The sequence below is a fragment of the Neopsephotus bourkii genome, unplaced genomic scaffold (genome assembly GCF_033783945.1).
Source record: "Neopsephotus bourkii isolate Nb327-2 ecotype Australia unplaced genomic scaffold, CSIRO-AGI_Nbou_v1 NB_1234, whole genome shotgun sequence".
Taxonomy (NCBI): Eukaryota; Metazoa; Chordata; class Aves; order Psittaciformes; family Psittacidae; genus Neopsephotus; species Neopsephotus bourkii.
The window spans coordinates 1,162,388-1,184,777 of record NW_026901719.1 but is presented as its reverse complement, the minus strand read 5'-3'; positions in this window follow the sequence as shown (position 1 = coordinate 1,184,777).

Here is a 22,390-nt window from a genome sequence, read left to right as displayed (position 1 = left end):
AAATTGAAGCACAGAGGCTGAAATACATCAATAATACAGTGGCAGAACGGTAATAAAACAGAAATATCTATCAATTGACTATGCAAATTATTCAGAGGTTCTTGGGCTGATTTTCTGCAGTGTTTCAGGCTGATAAAGGTTATGCCAACATAAAATCCACCCTTGTGCAAACCCCAAAGGACCATGACACCCCTTTACTTGCTTCTGGAACCTGCCCAGAGCCCCTGGAGCTCAGAGCTACCTGCCTGTGAGTCGAATGGCAAGTCACATCTGAGAAAGGGTTTAAGGACAGTTTCTGGCTGCCTCTCGGGTGTGTGCTTCCTGGCTGAGACTGGAGCCCATCTGTGCAAGCACCCTCATTCGTTTCTGTCCTGGCAGCAGGCAGCAGTCTGCTTAGGAGCAGTGCCACTAGCTGTGCCTTCCGGGAACAGAGGGGGATGAACACAATGTGTCCTTGCAGGGGTGTGAGTCACCCCGTGTGCCCCAAAGTGCAGGGACAAGGTTAGCACGAAAAGGAAACAGAGGAAAATGGAGTACCATAAACAGTGAATGCCCAGTTTAACAGCCATGAACTGTTCAGATTCCAAATACCTGTGTCAGCATTCATAATGCAATGTGTGTTTTCTCTTTAACATCATCCTTTCCAAAGATGCTACTTTTAAGACTCTCCCCCCTTTGGATTCAAAACTTAGAGTTGGCTTAAAATAAGCTTTTTTGGTTTTTGTTTGTTTGTTTGTTTGTGGGTTTTTGTTTTGTTTGTTTGTTTTGGGTTTGGTGGGGTTTTTTGGGTGTTTTTTTGTTGTTGTTGTTGGTGGTTTTGTGGTTTTTTTTGTCAGAATGAGAAGCCAGTGACATGAACCCCTTTTGTGACTGGCTCCTCATATCACCTTTCCAATGTGGACTGTAACAAGGGAGTAGTAGAAATTTTATGAGGAAGCCAGTAAACTTCTCAGCTTCGGTCAAGCCTGTCATTGTATGTATTCTATTCATGTCAACCTTCTTCCCACCCATTCTACCTTCTCACTGACCCCACAAGTCAACACTTGTTTGAAAATGTCTCCCTTGGAGAACAGTCTGTTACTGAATAACCAGTTTCTTTCCATCTTCCCCTTACATCTTATCTAACAGGCATTTCTTCTGAGGGCCCCCCAAAATAATAATTATCCCCTTTCCAAGAAATGGTGAGCAAATAGCTCCGGGATGTTGCTATTCTTTATGTAAGTGGGCCTTGGACTGGGGAAAACCAGAGGAGCACAGTATGTAAACGGAGGAGGATACAATGTAAAAAAAAGACAGATTGCTTTATTGAATCCACAGCATTGTGTAGCAGCAGAATACGGTCTGTGTAATTTAAGGGATGACTTCAGTTGCATCCTTGTCATATGTGACCACACAAGAAATTGCTTCCCTGTTCCTGCTCTCAGCTGCACCTGTATGTGTAACTTGTCTCCATCACAGGCTAGGCATACAGTAAGGGAGGGGCATGGGAAAGGCTATTCTGATTTTCCCATTTTCCCTTAGCAAGAGATGGTTCTTGTGTTTGCTCACTGGGGAGAGTTGCCTCAGGCATTCCTTGGTCTCCTGCTGAAGTACCACCAGGATGCAGTGCTCAGCCCAAGGGCTCTTCCCAGTAAGGCAGTGTTGGCAGCTCCTGCTTTTTGAAAGTGAGTAGGATGGATTGCAGCACAAAAGCAAGAACTGAGTATTTGGAGCCCAGATTCTGAGCTGAAGCTCAAGACTTTTTTGAGACGTTTTAATTTGTGAAGCAGTGATGTTTCACAGCATCTTGGTTGTTTCTTTGGGGTTTCTTAGTGAATCCAGAGAAAATATCTGGAAAGAAAAACTATCTTTTGCTGATCGCTTGCGTTGTGAAGCTCAGGCTGGAGCCCCTGTCATTTCAACGTCCTCCTGGAAGGGTCAGCTTGTCTGCCTTTAAAGATACACAAATCGTCTGGATAAAATTTGTCATAGCTGATTCCAGTAGGCATGTATCAGTGAGGAACACAGCCTGCTGCCCCCACCTGGTGCTCTCCTTCCCCAGTGAGACTTACAGCTGATGCAGCACACAGTAAATAGGGGGAAACAAATTGGTTTCCTCTTAGTATTTCCTGTCGGAGGTAGCTTCCTCTCCTCCATCACCTTGTGGTACAGAAACTAGGGATGACTACACTGTAAGACGACCGAGAGAGCCCTCCCCGCTCCCCTCGGCCGGCAGTTCCCGGTGCGCTCAGGCTGCCACCCTGCTTAGACAGCAGGAAACGGGGGCTGTGAGCCCGCACTAGAGCTCGGAAATGTCTCGGGAAACGAGAGAGGGCTGGGGGCCGGGACCGAGAGAGCGGAGCCCCGCTTCCTGCTCCGGCCCCGCCCTGTGAGGGACCAGCGCCGCCACCGCCGCTGGTCAGCAGGTGGCGCCCAAGGGCGCGGCGCCGCCGGAGTTTCCCTACCCGGTGCTCTGGCATGGTGTGGGCAGGGCCCTGGTGGTGCGGTTAACCCCTTCCACTCCTCCCGCTCCGAACGGGACGTGGGGTCTGGTCAACGGGGGGGCGGGCAGGGCAGCACCGGGAGCCTTTGACAAAAGGAAACTGCCCCTGCGGCCGAGGAGCGGGGAGGCAGCCCGGGGAGTGCGAGTGGGGATGCTCGCCTGCTGGCAGGCGGTGTCTGTATGATCTGGGGTGCGACGTGCTCCGTGGCTCCATCATTCCGGCGGCAGGGACGTCGAGGGAAAAAAAGGAAACGGCGCCTCTTGGGAGAGGGGAGGGACCGGTCGCGTCTCACCCAGCAGCAGCTGTATCACGTCCGGGGACATTTCGGGAAGCGTGACACCCAGCTAAATTAGCAGAGGAGTGCACAAGTGGCTTAGACGCTCATACGTATGTAGACCTAAGTGTCCGTGCAGGGTGGGAAGCGGAGCTTGCCACCGAAGGGAAATCACATCTGTGCAATAAACAGGACGTTAAGCCATTCTGCAGTGAGTGTTGTCCCTTTTATTTATCAGTAATACGTAGAATCCCGCAGACACGCCGCAGAGTCCCGGCTGTTCCTCGAGGAGGTGCGTACCTACTCGGGCTACCGCTTACTCCAGCGACCGACAACGAGCGGCCGTTCGCTCTGCCCGGGAGAGGAGCGCTCAGCAGCCATCGCTGCCTGCCGTCCTACGCCCTCTCGGCGTGGTCGCTGTCAGCCAGCCAAGAACAAGAAACCCCACAAGCTCTGCAAGCCGACTGCTTTCCCTGAGTAGGAGAATTTCAGCCTGTCTCAGTACCGAGCGTGCCAGGAAACGACAATTTCTGATGTGAATTCCTTCAGGCTTTTGTTTACGTCTTTGGCCAAAGCCCCTGAAAGCAAATAGTTCGCGTGGTTTGTGAGGTGGCAGGTTATTTTTTTAACTTCTGGCTCCTTTATCAATATATTTACAGTCTGCCCTTGAAAGGCATTTAAGATTAGCATGCACTGTAATATTTTTTTCCGATTGCCTAAACTCAACGGCCTCATTAATGGCTGGGTTAATCCCCCAAACTTCTGAATATCTGAACCTGAGAAATTTTAGACCAAGAACAAAACTGTGTCAGTCCTATTTGCTCTTCATTTCCTTAATGCAGCAGAGAAGGACAGAGAACCTGCAGCAATTGGAAGCAGTCAAAGAATTCATCACCCTTCTTTAATACTTTATTTACTTTACTTTGCATACAGCTTTTTTTGTCTCATATATTACAGATGAAAAAGCCACACAGCTGCTATAGAGGTCTACAGTTATTACTTAGTCCATGATGTATAACCCAAGAATAGGGAGAAAATTTCTAAGGACCTTTTCAACAATTTTGTGTACTGGAATTTAAGCAAAATGCATAAGCAGCCCTCTGATCCACATTTCTTGGGAGTGTGGCAAAGTGGTCTTTACTGAAAGATACAAACTGACTGCAGCAGGCCAGCAAACGTTTTTTTTTCCCTCTAGTCTGCTGAAGGAGCCTTGTGAGCTTTGTCTTTCTTTGTTTCCTCTTTCATGGCGTGTAGAGTACTCCCATTTCAATGGCATCTCACTAATAATCTGATAAAGGTTATCCTAGTATTTGTCTTTAAGGAGTTGCCATAAGGAACTAAGGTCTCAGATCCAGTACACGACTGAAGAAGGGTGATTCTCATAGGCCCCTGGTTTGGGGCCTGTGATTTCTCTGTATGGGTTGGGCAGTTAAGCTTCGTGTTCAGGCAGCAGGGGCGGTGCTTGCTGGTGGCAATCAGAACCAGGCGTTAAACGGGAGGGTGCCTGAGTATTAGCTGATAGACACTGTTAAGTGTAGGTACTTGTCACTTGCAGGATGCGCAGCCTAAAACAGGACCCAGCAGGGTCTTAAAGTCATCCTACTGGATGCTGGTGATAAAACCATGCATTTATTTTCAAAGTAACCAGCAGAAATGGTGTTTTTATACAGCACCTCCCTACTTGCCTGGGAGAATTTACCTGGAAAATGTGAGAGCTGGGGCCTGAGGGGGAATGCCCAGGCTGACGCTGGGGCACTGGGGATACTGCTGAGAGTGTCCCACTGTGGAAAAAGCAGTTGAAGGTTCAGAGGGTAGGAATGCGTGGGAACACGCTTTGTAATTCTGCAATCCACTGGTGAAAACACTGAGCAAGAAATGCGGCTGAGGAGTGCAGTTTCAGTTGCAAATGTCTATGTGTGTCTGTCATATGATGCCTTACTCAATGAACAGTGGTTATTCAGTCTGGGACCACAATTCAGATTTCCTACTCCATCTTGTCCATAATTTTCCCAGTCGTTTATTTTCTCTTTAATAAAATAGAACTGTGTCTATGGTGGCTTCTGCTTCACAAAATGCTGTCAGTGTGTGCTGGTGTTTGCTGAGCCTGCCTATCAGCTTGGGTTCCCCAGGGAATATAAGCAGCAGGAGCCACACTTGTAAATCTCCAAAGGGCGGTAGGCGCTGAGAAGCACAGCTTAGCCAAGATGGTTGCTTATCTGGGCATACACAGTGCTAGAATATTAGGCTGGCAAGTATAAAAATAAAATGGCTTCTGCAGTGGTTGTGAGGTTTTGGGTGTTGCTATTTAAATTCCATCTAAATTTTACTGTAGTCTGTTCAGTTCATAAGGCTTCAGAAGTGTTCAGAGCCAGTTTTCATACAAGGTAGTCCTTGCACTTATATTTTCTTAACATCATTGTGTTTTATTTTCTTTGTTCCCTTATGCAGTTTCTCATGTGGGTGTGAGAACTATGTGATATGCTCCACATGCCATATGGAGCAAAAGTCTTGAATTTATCTGTCTTCTGTATTAAAACTCAGCTGAAAAAAACCATTTACTGTCTTGTCTGACTGCTTCAGAGACAGTGCTACTTCCCTAATTGGTTTTCTAACAACATCACTTTTGTAATCGGAGGGATACAATTTACCTTGGAGATAACAGGCAAAACTGTCTGTAGGAATCTCATTCATGTGACTCTGCATCTAGGATGCAATGAGAAGGGTGCTCAGCCACGACAGTGTGGGAGCTGCACCCTGTCTCTCAACCAGCCCTGAAGGCAGCAACTGCACCAAGAAAAGCAGCAAGATGCTCTGATTCGACACCGAGTGAGTGCTGAGTTCAAAACAGACACTGATGTGAAGTAGTGACCTTGTAGCTGTCTCATCCGGGGTCCAGTTCCAAGACTTCTGTTAATTTAACATTGGCTGTGAGAACTGTCGGAGCAAATGGCTTGGAAATGAGGTGCCATAGTGGGAAAAAACCTGATGCTGTATAACACTGTTCCCTCAAAAAAAAAATCTTCAGACCCATGCACCCTCCCCTGCTCCCTTTGCAGCTACAACATGCTCTGTCATTGTCAATGGATCCCATGCACGGGGTGATGAATCGCCATTTTAGGCAGGCGGTTTATGGCTCATAAATACTTGGGTGTGTCAGACTGTAATGGATCCCTTAGGAATGGCAGTACTGTTTGGGCAGTGGCTGAACACATCACTCCGAATTCCCATCCCTTTAGCATAGAGAATGGATTTTAATGGTCACAAACAGATGGTGTTCATGAAAGGAAGAAAAAAAAAAATCAGATTATAGCTCATGTCAGGCAGGGTGGAGAAAATAATCTGCTATATTTAAAGCTTTGTTTTATTAGAAACAAGAATATAGCTCCAAGCAGTTCTGGTACAATAAGAAAAAAACTCACTATTATTACAAGCAATAAGTGGATCTCAAAAGGCAAAGCAATTCAGGTCAAACTAGGTAGAAGAATTCAAACTCCAAGAGTGGGGTTATATTTTAGCTTGCTTTCTTTTGTTTGTTTTGTTCCAATCAGTGGGGATTGATTGCCCCAGTTCAGCTGTCAGACAGCAGAAATAGTTAAACCAAAGCGTCCTGTGTCCCAGGAGAATGTCAGTAACAGTGCCTTGACTTCTTAAGCATTATATATGTCCCTTAGAAATTCAGTTATTTGCATTTATTGGAAAGCCAGGAAAAAAAAATATTCAGCCTTGCATCACCATGAAATAACTCAAACAGGATTCTGGACTGAAAAATCACTGATTCTAGCAACTTTGGCTCAGATGCTGTTCGAGCCTCTAGAGAGCACATAAACACCCATTAATGCATACTTCATGTGTAGTATAGTGGTAAATACAAGGTCTATTATTGACTAAGAATCAGACACACAAGACTTAAATTTTACTATAGACACTTAACTCTGAGTGTGATCTATAAAAATATCCATATAACTAGATGTTTGTTTCTGTTATTGCATCCAATCACCATCAGAAAACGCTCCCAGAGTCCTTGGAGCTGGGCCTGGAGCCCGTAACAGTTCTTTGCGGGTTATGGTGGAAGATTTGCTGATGATACATTCTTTTCCTGATCCTTTGAATCTTACATTCTTGCCTTCATGCGTGCCCAGTTTCAAAAGGATTAAATAGTGCCTCTGTTCTTCCACTTTACCCAACAGAGTACATAAGGTGGTGGCTGAGGTATGTCTTCTGTAGTACCAGGTGCTCTTCTGGATGCCATTTACCTTGATGGTGCAGCAGTCCTCCTTGAGCCATATTTTAAAAAGTAACGATATGCATATATAAAAGAATAACAGGTATCCAAGTATTTGTAAACTTTTGCACTGGCATCTTTCACAGGGCAGCAGATAAAAAAGCATCCATCTTTTCACTCTTTGCTTTTCACTGCCAAGTGGCGTGTAATATGTGTAGGATTAACACTGTAGGGATTTTAGACTATAGCATCTGTTCCTAGGATCCAGTGCCTAAAGACGTTATAGTTTCTGGTGTGTGTCTCTGGAGTCAAAAGGGAGGTAAAATGTTTCTGTCAACTCTGACATCTGACAAAGCTTCTAGTGAACTGCTTGCAGGGCTTGAAGTCAAAGGAGAGCTAAAATTGAACCTTGGATACCAGATTAGCACAAGTAGGTTTGCTACCCTGGTGTATTGCTGCCATGTGATGCCTGGCTGATGTAGGGAAAGATCCAGTGCTGTCCTGTTACGGCTCAGCTGAGCAGTGATCAGGTTTTCATTCTGAATGTGTCATCTATGACAATTGCAGACCATTTCCTTCATAAAAGGGGAGAACCAAAGGAAGGGTTTGATTAAACTGGTGATGGGATTGATTTAGCCAGTTGCTGTGTCCTGTCCAGTGGCCAGCATCACTGGGAAGCTGCAGTGGGCAGCCAGGAAATACAGGAGGCACAAGGACAGGGAGGAAGCAGATAATAGGTAAATAAATTGAATGGCATGTGTGCAAATGCAGGAAGAAATTGATGTTCTGAAGGCACGGTGTTCTTTCCCATGTTGTTTTTTTATATGAATTCTCTTGTAGGGTGGATGATGACACGAAGGGGAAAGTTAACTTTTAGAATCAAAACAAGAAGTGCAAAATATTTTTTTGTGAAATTTTGAAAGGATTTAACCTCTAACTGCCTCTGCAAGGAATGGGAAGAAGGAACTGGGACCATAGCCCTGTTGAGTTTGTACCAGAGTCTTGATTTCTTTATAGGGTTTTTGTGAGACTTGCATTGGACAAAGACCAAATACTTATCTTGCTGGCCCTGATCAAGCATGTTACAGTTTATTGTCCATCTTACTAACCTTCTCTGAGCTCCACTTGTAGCCAGCTACTGACATTTCACTGTGCAAGGAATCCGAGTATTAGTTTGCTAAATCAGCGCTAGCATACAGAATTGCCAGCTCCTTTCCCTTATGAAGAAATAATCACAATGTCTGAAATATTCCTTGAAGTCTGTGCTTCTGGGTCCATTCAGTTATGAGTATTTCAAAATTCCTTAAAGAAGGAAAAAAAAAGGAAAAAAAGGTTGTTGAAAATATGAACCAAATGCAAAAAGAAAAAAGAGAAATGAACAATATAAAGTGGAATATGCTTTTTAACAATCATGATTTTTGTGGCATGGCAAATCCCTTTGCAATGCTTGGGCTTGGCAAAAGTGAAAAAATTACAGAAAAGTGTGGACAACATTTCTTGCAGATATTTCTAAAGGAAGAAAGCACTGAGGGACAAAGGGGATATGAGAAGGTCTTTGTTTCTTTCTCAGTGGGTGAACATGCCTATCATTGTGTGAAACAGAAGGCAGTAGTGTATGCCTGGTGGCCCTCAGAGCTTCAGGCCATTCGGATGATTACTGAATGTCCATGGCTGAAGCCTCAGAGAACAGCACATGTTGGGTAATAACTGCAGGGCTGGTCTGTGTGATCTGGGCAGCTGTCCCTTCCAAGCTGCATGGAGACAACTGGCTTGTTTTACTGAACACTGCTCTGATGGTAGTAACTTATAGCCGAAAATGGATGGAAACAAGTGACCTGGAGGTGAAAGGTGCCATATCCCATTCCAGTGCCCTGAGTCACTTGTGTTCTCTTACAATGAGCTTTCTGTGCTGCACTGAAGGACGCTGTTGCTTTGCTGCTTTCCAGAACTGCTTGTGAGCTATGGTTAAAGCAGTGCAGTGCTTTTCACAACCTCTTCTCTTATGGCCCCTTGTTTGTTTTAAAGGGCATGGTAGCACATAACTGTAGAATAGAACTGTCCTTTGCTTACACCTTGCTTTGGCTTCTCTCACCTTGAAAAGTCAAATCTTTGCTAAAGCCTGGCCACTGTGCAACTCATAGCACGTGAGTGAGCAGAGGCTGTGAGTACAACGCAAATTATTTCTATTTCCGTTTTGTCCCGTTTTTTGCAGCAGTGTGGGTCTGTTCTGTAATTTCTGGAAGCTGGTAGTATTTCAGCCAAGGATGTTACTTGAATACACTTTAAAAAGCTACTCTTTGTAACATAGTGATCTAGCCTGTTAGATTTGGATGTTTGCAGTGTCCCAGACACTACACAGTTTAATACTGCTTGCATATAAAAAGGAGAATAAGCTTGTCTATTTAACTGACACTAGTTTAGCTGAAGTCAATGGCAATAGTGTACTGATGACTGAGGTGTTTACATGCATATGGAAACGTAGCTCATTATTTCTGTGAGTGCCATTCAGCTCTACTGTTGTGCAGCTCCACACCTTATCTAGGGTACCACACATTGGACAGACACTGTGTGCTATGTCAAGGTAGGATAGACTTACAGTGAGAAATCTACACTGTGCAAGCCGCGTTAAGAAAACATTATTAGCTAAAAACTCCTTCCTTCACCACTCCAAAAACATGGGAAAATGTTAATTAAAATAAGAAGAGTCACAAGGGACTTCATTTAACTACTTGTTGCTATCCCCCCTACATCATGCATCACTTTGTTCTGTTCTGAGGTATGTTCATGTTTGCCTGAAGTACAGTACTGAAGCACTCATCCTCTTGTATGTTTGGTCACACTGGTTAAAACAATACCTTGATACTATTTATTTTTGCGAAATGCCTGTAGACCCCTCTAGGGTCCTTGTGCCTCAGTGTTTTGCAGCAAAGGTCAAGAACCTATTTATGAGATTTCCAAAGTGTTATTGTTAAAACATCTCTTTGCTGTATCACTGTTTTCCCTTTCCTCTCCTCATACAAAGTAATACATTGTCATTAGTGACTTGTAACACTCTCCCTCTAAGCACAACATATCCAGCCTTCGTTATTTTTTTCCCAAGCTTCCTTCCTATTAAACAAAGAATTGTTTTAGTCACTTGGTACCCAAATATTCCTAGCCTTGTTATCACAAAAAAAAAAAAAAAAAAAAAAAAGAACCAAAACAACAAAATCACTCTGTTTTATGCAGTAATTTATAAGCACTGAAGCTTTATTGCTCTTGTGAGCTGGTAGCATTATATTTTTTACAACAAAAAAGTTATGTTCTAATATGGGAATTTTGCAGTGTTTGTTCTGACCTTTGTGAGAGCTGTTCTATGGCTAATGTGGCCAAAACTTTAGGCCTTTAATACATTCATCAGTTTATGGATCCCTGAAATGGCACTTCAGCAAGAAGGGAGGGAGGGAGGAAGATGTGCTATTATAATTCAGAAATTATGTGTACAACTAGTCCTTGTACTCCTAACTGCAGGTTTTCACTTACATCATATGTCTTGATTTCAAACATCTTTAACTTGGCATTTAATTTTTTACTCAATGACTTTTAAAGTCTAAAAGATTCATAAGATCATCCAGAATTATATTTTCAGTGATTTGGACTCTCAGTTATTACTTAGTCTTTACAGTGAACCCATTGTGTTGTTTCTGACCAAATCGTGTCCTATGAACAATCTGAGCACTAGCCGCTAGTCCCCAGTCCCCAATCCTTCAACTGAAGGATGTTGAATCCCAAACTTGCTCACTATGTGCCTGAAATTAATCATCTTCATTGCTAACCTTCTGATTTCTTCAGATTTGTCTGTCTTTACAGAGTGAAACTGCTGATTCTAGTTACAGTTTATCCTACTACATAAAAACCTCTTTATTTTCCTCTTGTGCATTGAGCATTTTTTCACTGCAACCATGTTACCTCTCAGTCTCCATTTTGATAAATCGAGTAGAACAAACTCTGCAGGTGTCTTGGTAAAGCAAATTCTACAGCCAAGGAATATTTTTGTTGCCTTTTACAACACACCCATGACATTACTAGCATGTCTTTGAAGCAAATGTGACTTATGTGACCACAGTGTCTGTCCAACTCCTTCCCATTCTTTTCCTCATATCTTACTAAATCTGTGACCCATTTAAATCCAAACTATCAGAGGAGTAACAGTCTCAGAGTCATTACAGTTTGCATATTTAAAGTTTTGGGTAATTGTTGCCTTGGGAGGAGATGACATACATCTGTGCTGCTGTGAAAGGAAAGACAGCTTGAGCGCAGCCAACTGCCCAGCCAGCATTGCCTAAGCTCTTTGCTCAAGGCAATAGTGAAGAAACAGCAACAAACACATTAGGAGCAGGGCTGGCCTATTGCATAAGTGGCAGAGGAGTAAATAAACAAAGGATGCAATTTCATAGGAAACCAACTTTCCTAAATTGTTTCATGAGCTGCAGAACCAGTCCTAAACTTCAGGCATCACTACTGGATGGACTGCTCCCCACTCAGAAGACACTTCCCTGTAAATCAGATGGAGGTTTTACAAAATTAGAGATGTCAACTATGTCAATTACTATTTACATGCTGCCAATATATTTGCTAATTTTGAATTTTTATATCTCTCTACTTATGAGTTTGAGCTTTGTTGATACTATTGAACGCATTATGATTATTTGGCCAGAAATGTGGTCTGCATTATACAACACTCTACAGTGCTGTCATGGTTTAAACCCAGTCAGCTGTGCAGCCCCTCTCTCACTCCTCCCCCTTCCCCACCCCTCCCAATCCCAAAGGGATGGAGAGGAGAATGGAAAGAATGTAACTCCCATGGGTTGAGATAAGAACAGTCCAGTAACTAAGGTATAACACAAAACTACTTCAATAATAATAACTACTACAATAATAATAATGATAAGGGAAATAACAAGGGAAGAGAATAGAGCCGCTCACCACCCACTGGCAGATACCCAACCTGACTCAAGCAGTGACCTAGCCCTTCTGGGTAACTGCCCCCAGTTTATATAGTGGGCATGACTTGTTGTGGTATGGAATACCCCTATGGCTAGTTTGGGTCAGGTGTCCTGTCTCTACTTCCTCCCAGCTTTCCCTCCTCCCTGGCAGGGCACGAGACTCAGAAAGTCCTTGGTCAGAGTAAACATTACTGAGCAGCAACTAAAAAGTCAGTGTTATCAGCGCTGTTCCCAGGCTGAAAGTCAAAAACACAGCACTGCACCAGCTACTAAGAAGGAGAAAAACGACTGCTATTGCTGAACGCAGGACAAGTGCTATGAATAGAAGTAATGCAGGCTGTGGCATTCAAGAGTTCTCTGTCCTGATATATATCTGCCATAACACAAATGGAATAAAATACTCCAACCAGCTTGTACAGTCAGCCGCCTCTGGTAACTAATGTATTTTGTGATTGCTTTTAGTATCCCTACCATGTTATGAATTATTATCTTGCCTGTTGCCTTAAACAGTTAATAGCACAAATTCCAATATCCTTCCCCATCATACTGATAATCTACCAATTATATATCTAAATGTATAGACTCACAAGGTAGGCTGACATCTCTTGGCGGAAGCAATTATAGGACAACGTGTGTCAACTGGAAGATTAAGGACCCTATGCTAGTTCAAAGAGTAGAGTTTCAATTCTCATCTGTCATGTCAGTGACTTTGGGATAAATGGCCACCTGAAATCAAGATGATTTACATAGAAACATTAATGATGGTACAGTTCAGTGTGTAGAGGTCAAGTGTGTATGATAGGTGACCAGTATTCATGGAGCTCATGGGAGGAACATCAGGTATCTGGGAATGGGCTAAAAGCATGCAAAAATTGTTTTCTTGTAATTTTAGACAGTTTACAGGCCTCTAAATGTATTCCTTTTATGCTTCCATTTTTCAAAGAAAAAATATTTTAAGAAGCCTTGTGATGATATATCACACTTTTACTTTCAGAGGCCTTGGCTGATTCAAAGATCGTTTAATAACTTTTTTAATCATTAAAGGAATGCACACTTGATAGCATGCAAAACCAAGATGAGCCACATTTCCTGCCATAGGGAAAGCGTTCTTGGTGGGTTTTATCTTGCATTCTATTGCATATGTGTGTTTTTATAGATATATCTTAAATCATATAAATACAAGAATGAATGTATAATGTACATATAAGATAAAGCATATAATGTATGATCCTAAGATAATATATAATACATTATGTATTTCATATATATATGCAGCATCAGATTCCTTGTACAGAGGCATTTTTATTTAGCATTTGAAATGTCCTGAATTTGTTGTGTCTGAATGGAACGGTTGCAAGAAGGTAGCCAGAATTAGCATATTATGTGGAATAAGCTAAAGCTGTGAAATGTGCAATAGGATAAAATAGTGGGGAAATAATTACTGCGAATATAGATAAGGGAAACTAGGTGGATTTATTTCTTCTATGTAATAGTTCCTCACCTGAGGTAAATTTGCACCACTCCATCACCATTAGAGAACCAGTACTGATTTATCTACTGAGGATATTGTAGAACACAGGAGTGTGTGTCTGTGGGTCTGTGAGCTGGCCACAGTGAGCATGTAGTGTTTCAGGGAGAGCCACTTGGAGTGGACCAAAACAGTGCTCGAGTGAGCTAAGGGTTTGGTGGCATGGACAAACAGAAGCCCATTTCTGGGCTTATTCTCTTTTATTTCAGCAATGCCATGCCCCATAGGGAGCTATATGAGGAAAACTGGATCCACATTCACTTTTGTTCTCAACTGTAAGTGATAGAAAATCTGTTACACATGTTGAATCACATGCTGGGAAGCATAAGAGTATGAAATCTTTCTACTTGCTTTCTGAATCACACTTGGGTGGTCTCAGAGAACAAAAATGGATTTGTTTGACACAGCAAATTTTTTTAAATCATGGTAGTGGCTCTTGGTCTGTAACCATTGCACAGCACAACAGTGTAGTAAACCCTCTAGTTAGCACGCTTCTTGTTCTTACTCCACACTACATACTACATACAATGCAAGTCTAAATGTTGAGAGATAGTTACATGATTTGGGTGATCAGTCATAAAGAACTTTATGCAAGATGTTTTCCTTTTGTATGCTTAAAAGTAAGCTCTTCACAACTGTTCTGTATGCAAACACAAAGAAGCCTGCACCAAAACCTACCTTGATTACAACCTTTCTTTTAAGTGTTAGTCTCAGAGGAAGCTTTATTTCACTCCATGTTCTCTGCAAAGGCCATCTCTACTAAGACATCTTCACATGTCGCTCACTGATTAGATGCTTCTTTGGATATGTGTTAAAGAACTGATTTTCCCCATCTCTTTTAATTTACACAGATCACAGAGCCATAAGCCATGAAACCAGCACAAAACCTAGTACTAAAATGTCTACAATTTATTACACAGTTACTCAGCTTAAAAGCTTAGTCCCCTATAATTCATTGTTTTCTTGGAAAAAACAGATGCCTTTAAAAGTAGTTCATTAGCATTATTCCCTAGTCTTCTTCCTCCCTGGCTCAGCAGAATTGCTGCTGTTTGTCTGTTTCAATGGCTCCCAATGAGACTTCCAAGTTGGATGTGTGTCAAACACCATGGTATTGAATCACATCCATTTTTCTAATTAAGGATTTACCAAGGGTTTTATTATTATCATGGTGCATTTTTGCTTACTGTCATGGCTTTCCCTTCTGTCTCCAAGAGGGAACAGGACAGATAAGATTTTTGTCCTAATTTTTGTTCAACTTACTATGCCTTCTATTGCAGTAGCAAAGCAGGGTAACAGCATACTGTACAAGAGTAATCTGCCTGAAAGAGATGGCACAGATATAATTCCCAGGGTTTCTCTGCTAGTGTATTGACTGATTGACATGATCAGAACAGAATTCACATGGCAGGATCCTCTCAATGCTATCTTTAAATAATAACACTGCTCCCAGTGCTCTGGAGTAATTGTCTCTCTGTCTGCCTTTGATAGCATCAACTGAGAAGCATGTGTTGTCTCCTAGGTTGCAAAGTGCCTAAAAAGTCTAGGTTTCAGAATTAAGTCAAAGCCAAAAAAAAAAAAGAGAGATCTTTGAAACCACTTTGCATTTGAGTTACCGGCCTGCAACCTGAAGTGCCCTGCTTCAGCCTTAAGGAGTTGCTTGCTAAGCTCCTTCCTGCTGTAAAAACCTGTAAAGGCTTCAGAGAAACAATTGTAGTGTGGAGAAGGGCACTCACCTGTCCTGCCACAAAAAGGACTTTCCCAACACACACATGCAGAGGGGGCTGGAAGGGCTTTGTCATGAACTGCTCATTCTGAGTATCCCAATGACCTATCTGTGAGTGCATAGCAATGTGATGCTGTCTTGGGAGTGTGTTGACTGACATCCACAGGGCTCAGATCTGGAGCTCAGGATCCAGATCCAGTTAGCGGCGGTGAAAAGATGTATGCTTTATGTGTAAGCAGTTATTCTCTCTCAGGTTTGTGGTGTGAAATATCTGTCTAATGGGTGGATGGCAGGAAAAGCATTTGTGGCTGTTTAAATGTGGGATGAAGCCGTGGCTGGAACTGGCTTTGTTCTTCTTGGGTGATGAAGATGGATAAAAGGTGTCATCAGAAATTTTTCTGTAAGAAGGGCTGTTGTAACGATTAGCTTCTAACTTTCATTTCACAGTTTCTACTCATTATTCTCTGATAAATGACGGGTGCTTAGGATCAGGAGTGCCTTCTGAAATGGAAGGGCTTTAACCATGACACTTGTGCATGCAAACTCAAGTTGAAGTCACTGGTACAGTGTTTGCTTCATATGACCACAGTTCTGCCATCTGTTAAATTGCTTCAGTTTGGTGATCTGCCAGGTCACATTCCAGTGAGCATAACTTGCAGTCTACCTGTGGCCTTAGGCAAGTGGAGTAAACTCACTCTCCTTCACCACCTTCTTGCTTTCTCTCTGGTGCTTTGCGTGACAAGATGAAATGTGTGCCACTGGACTGGAACAAAAGAGAAAGCCACTTGCAACATTCTTAATATGATGAGGACGATGAGGTGAAGTGAAAAAACGTTCTGAGTTGATCAGATGTCTAGGCATCTTAAAAAGCATTGCTCAGCTTGTGCTGAAAAGTTCCACAAAACTGAAAAATAATAACCCCGAACACATCCATCAACACTCCAAATCTTCCTGTGATTAAACTGCTTGGAATTCTACTTGCCAAGGATAAAGAATGGCATTTGAGAAAGGTCACAAGAATCATTTTCAAATTCACTCTTCTGGAACAGATACATTTTTAGATTGCTCAGTTGTAGTGTATTGATCACCACAGTGATTTCAGAGCTCTGTATTTCTGGTAAAAATGCAGGAGGATGGCTGTAGGTCATAGACTCAAACATGTCTGCAACTTGCCATGTGCTTATGGCAGGGCCACAAAAGGAATGCCCTCATGGTAAGGTAGGTGCATCATGTGGGCTACTCCAGCATCCCCTGTGTCATCCCCTGTGAGGGAACTCAAATTTATCCTTCCATGCAAATGGGGCAGCTTCCTGCCATTAACCATGGGATAAGAGTGTGCACACACATTGCCTCAGGAAAGCCAGTGCACTGGATCATCACCCCAGCTTGCCTCATGGTAACTGTTCTTGCCTGTATTGTACATTTGGACCCTGCAATGGGTTACTGTTTTAGACTAAGGCAGCCAATTTTCCAAAGCTCACAAGCCACGTACTAAAATCTTCAGCTGTCAAACATCTACAAGGCGTGCACCCTGTGGTGCAAGATGCCAAGAGGAAGGAGAATTCCAGGAGTAATTCACAGGCAGGATGAGCCAAGGGCTCCCTGAGCCAGGGTTCCATGGCTCCGTGAGGGGTGTGACTGTGCTGGGTTGACAGCTGAATGCATAGTAACTTAGTGCTATTAGCAATGACTGACCTTACTTGCTCCATCAGGATTGAATTAACCGGCAGCCCCCGTACCAGTACAGCGCCTGTGACTGTGCAGGGGGACACTGGCCAGAAAGCTCTCTTACTTCTTTCAGTATCTGCCTACGGCTGAAGAACCTCTTCTTGGCAACACCTGTAGTCTAAAGGGTGTTCCTCCTGCTTTTTAAAAGACAACCAAAATAAGCAAACAAGCTCAATCTATTTGCTTTCCAGCCATCACAAACTCCTTTTAACAGTCCAGCTCTATCCAGCTCGCTGATACTCTGCCTTTGATGTGCAAAGAATAAATCCCAGCTTCCTCACAGAGGCCTGAGCATCAAGGCTTCTTTATCCTATGTGAGAAGCGGTTCTTTAGAATTGGTGATGCACTTGAGCTACTGAAGTTATTACTTGGCTATCAGGCTAACTGGCTGCAGACAAATCAGTGGAAAATTCTGTTTTGTATTTTCTCTCTTCAGTGTTAACTGAAGCGCTGGAGCCTGAGAATGGAGCAGCTGAGTTGCAGGACTACAGCCTGAGATAACTCACACAGTGTTTTAAGTCCCCTTACTCAGCACTAGTAGAATTCCTGCCAAACCCTATTATTCCCACCCAAAGCTAAATTAACTTGACTCTGTAGCAGTAATGTTTTTGCTCTATTTCAATACACACTAAGGGAAAATGATTTTACCAAGTAAACCTCTACTCTGACTCCAAAGTTTCATGATTGGCCATCTATAGCTGGGTACTGAAGTACACATTTCAAACCACTGGCCAAATATTTTAAAATACATCTGGTTTTGAATTTAATATTTACTGTCCTTGCCTATCTAGGTATTAAATGCCATAGAGTGTATTTAACTGTTTAGAAAAGTTTAACCACTTCTATAAAAAGGGAAAAAAGACTGTTGCATGCACTTGGGTGTATTTTAGGTCTCAGTCTCCTGACATACCTAGAGGCAGAAAATTGCCTCATTGAGGTGAATGGATGAAGAACATGGTGGAGAAATTGAGGTCCAAATTAAAACAGTGGCTTTAATCAGAATAGAAGAGATAGTGGGCAGCAAAGAAGGGACTTGTTAGCCTCATCTCCATATTCGAACTGTAGGACAGAGCTAAAATTGCCAAAAATTGTGCCACTTTGTACACACATCTGCTTTGCACATGCAGTTCAGCTTGCCAACAGGAGCTGTCCTGGCAGCAAATTCCCAGCTTAGTGTATACAGGGGAGCAGCACAGAGAAACTTTATTCTTTGCATCATACTTGAACTGGTGAGTCCTGATGCACATAATTTCCCCCACCTGCACAGAACAAAAAGTAAATGGAAATTATGTCATACTGGATCAAATGTTATCTTCTAACTCTTTACATCTTTCTTTTATTGGTAATAAACAAAAGGAACTTTCCCTTTAAAATGAGAAACTTCCTTTCACTTTACTCATGTTGTCAGAAGTCATTGTTTGCCCACTGCTTGAAGATGCACATGACTTTGCAGGACACTCCTAAGAGCAAGAAGGGAGACTGTCCTGTGTTATCAATGACCGACTTGTGGCTAGCCTGGAGCATACAAAGAAACATGTTTAAAGTAACAATGCATGAAAACTTGGTAGCAATATTTTTTTCATTTTATCATCTAAATGCTTCAATATGAGAGGAGAGATGAAAAACAGGTCTTCTCTAGCATCTATCTTCTCCTGTTCAGTGCAGATGGGGTTTAACCATGATATTTGTTCTTCTGTAAGAAGAGATATGGGAGTCTTGGAATGGAAAAGATGAAATTCTGCTATGAGGCCAACAGGGATGTACAATATCACTTAAACCTTCCTGAAGTTCTTATCCTAATTTTGTTATTCTAGATAATTTTTGTGGAGAGCTTTATAGCTTGGAAGACCAGAAAAGATTATTATCTTTGTTATCTCATGCTTTACATAGCACACAGTGTTTGAAAACTTGTCTTCTTGTCCCAGCCCTAAGCACATAGTTATGGCTGATCCATGAAGCTGTGTTTCTAAGTTCAGAGCAGAGCCTGGTGAAACTGCGATATTCTGACACAAATCACACTTCTTTAGGCTCCTTTTGGAACAAGACTTTAGGTTAGCTGCCTCTTCTCTGAAAATGTTGATACATCAAGGCTTAAAATGCTTAATTGTGTACTTTGAAAATCTTTTAAAGTCACTCATATGGATGGGAAATGGAATAATTACATAACATCACCAATAGCACTAGAATAAGGCAAAATAGTACATCCACTATTGTACACTCCAAGGTTAAATATGTGATATTAGAAAATTAATTTTACATATGTTTGTTGCTGCACAATCCAGGGAATGTTGACAAATGGAACATAGTCAGTCCAGCAAGAAATACCAAGGGGAGCCAGGAAAGTGTTGTCAGGCCACAATGACATCAGCCTTCAACACTTGCCAGCCTCCCTCCACCACGTCCGCAGCTCCAGATTGCTGCTCTGCAAAGGGCCACCACTCCCTTCCTGTTAAATCACTCTGCAGAGGACCAACTCTAACCCTACCCCTGCCTTCCCTGGTTTACAAGAATGTATCCTGACTACCTAACATCTAATGCTGACTATGCAATTAATTTGTTTATGGTACTCCCTTCAATTTTGCTTGTTTTCTCCAGAACTTGTTAAAAGGCTCACATTTTGATGACTAGATCATCCCACCACAGTGTGGATTGTTACCTCATGCATTTGGGCTGCATCCACCCCCACAACTGATTCTTTAAGCTGCTTTTGAGAGTGGATATAATATCTGGATTCCTTAGTAATGAATCTGTAATTGTGGAGGCCAGATGGACAAAGGAGCTGGTGGCTAGCTAGTGGGTTTTGCTTGCTTGGCTTGATCATTTAATAAGTAGCAGAAAATATTCCGCAGTTAATGGTTGATTTACTTCGAAAGTTTAAAAATGTTAGAAAATACTCTGTTTGAAGTGGCATTTAATCTTCCCAAAGGAGACACTGGTCTTCACTTTTCAGGTATTACCTTAAATATATCTAAAAATCATCAATGGTTAAACAGTGCTGCTTCCAATAATATTTTGATGGCTTACAAAGGTCAAACTAAAGGTTAGTTTAACTATTTTAAGTTGAACGACCTTCAAAAGACATTGACAACTGAAATAACTTGGTAATTTTATGTAGCAATCAATATAATGGCTGGAAAAGCATGAGAAGGAATATGTAATTTCCAGAACTCATCATAAAAAAACAGAAGTAATGTTTTTATTGAAAGAGATGTATCTTTACTTCAGGATAGATAATGTGCTTTTCTATAGCATTGGAAAAAAAACAGTGAAGACAAAGTACTTTAATTTTACCATGAGGCAAACTCAGCAAAATCAATTCTGTTGTCCTCATTGACAGTTATTGAATTATCTTGGAGTATGGCTAAAGCTTCCTTCTGTTTTTACATTGAACAGCTCACACAAATTAATATGACTGCTTGTTAGCATTATTCTAGGTAAGCAATGTGAAAAGGTAAATTCTTTCAGTTATTCTTGTATTCAAGTTCAATGGGAGTTAAAATCACTGACACTCCAGTAGAAGTAGGGTTTTTTTTTTATTCTCTGTATCTACCAAGTAACATCTTGTCGCATAAATACTGTCATAATTTTGAGGCGAACATGTTCAAACCTGAGTGTTGACAAAGGTAGGAATTAAAGCTAGGAATTTCAAGCCTGTATATAAAAATCAAAACAAAAAAAAAAAAAAGCAGAGTCAAATATATTTCTGACTGAAAGATGACCTTATAACTGCAGATGTGGTTTTGGATTTGAAAACCTTGTTGTCCCTCCTATTGCTGTTGTAGCTGTCTTGGGAGATCTTTCACCTGTTTGATTTTGTCCTCTCTTAACCCTTAGTCTGCAGACAACTGCATTCTGAGTCTTACTCTTTTTCTCAGATCTCTACCACTTAAGGTCTCTGCCTTTTGAGAATGAGGGTATCATATTTATTTGTGTGTGATATTACAATAATAGATACCATAAAAAGACACATTTTTTTATAGGAATTGCATGTGAAAATTTAAGTGCACAATTTATCTTCTTTATGGTTTTAATCAACACCTTAGAAAAATAATATAAGAAAAACTTTAAGAGTAAAACATTGAAAACATACAGAAGAGAATCAATTGATAAAATAATCACTATTACAAATATAAACTTCTGAGTACATTGGAATGAAATCTAATGTGGCCCATGTCTTAATCTTCCCATGTCTTCCAAAAATAGCTTTAAACATGTTCCAAAAATCCCATTAAAATGTATTAGATTGTTTGAAAGAAAGATTTGCAATAAAGTTTTTTGGGTTTAGTTTTGGTTTTGTTTTAATTGGACAGTCCTAAGATGTGTTTGTTTATTTTTTCATTCCAAAATTAAAAGTTGGATAAACTTAATTAATTATTGCATACATAAAATTTAATTTACTTTCTCAAGTTGAATGGTTTTACCTTTTGTTTTAAACCACTGAGCTTAAATGTGCAATAAAAAAATTAAAAATCCCTTTTAAAAAGAGATTAAATATTTAGAATCATAGAATCAGAATAGTTAGGGTTGGAAAGGACCTTAAGATCATCAAGGTCCAACCCCCCTGCCATGGGCAGGAACACCTCGCTCTAAACCATGTCAACCAAGGCCTCGTCCAACCTGGCCTTGAACACTGCCAGGGATGGAGCATTCACAACCTCCCTGGGCAACCCATTCCAGTGCCACACCACCTTAACAGGAAAGAATTTCCTCCTTATATCCGATCTAAACTTCCCCTGTTTAAGTTTTAACCCATTACCCCTTGTCCTATCACTACAGTCCCTAATGAAGAGTCCATCCCCAGCATCCCTATAGGCCCCCTTCAGATACTGGGAAGCTGCTATGAGGTCTCCACGCAGCCTTCTCTTCTCCAGGCTGAACAGACACGACTTTCTCAACCGATCTTCATACGGGAGGTGCTCCAGCCCCCTGATCATCCTCGTGGCCCTCCTCTGGACTTGTTCCAACAGCTCCATGTCCTTTTTATGTTGAGAACACCAGAACTGCACAAAATACTCCAAGTGAGGCCTCACGAAAGCAGAGTAGAGGGGCAGGATCACCTCCTTCGACCTGCTGGTCACACTCCTTTTGATGCAGCCCAGGATACGGTTGGCTTTCTGGACTGCAAGCGCACACTGAAGCTGGCTCATGTTCATTTTCTCATTGACCAACACCCCCAAGTCCTTCTCCACAGGGCTGCTCTGAATCTCTTCTCTGCCCAGCCTGTAGCTGTGCCTGGGATTGCTCCGACCCAGGTGTAGGACCTTGCACTTGACATGGTTAAACTTCATGAGGTTGGCATCAGCCCACCTCACAAGCGTGTCAAGGTCCCTCTGGATGGCATTCCTTCCCTCCAGCGTATCAACTGAACCACACACCTTGGTGTCATCGGCAAACTTGTTGAGGGCGCACTCAATCCCACTGTCCATGTCAGCGACGAAGATGTTAAA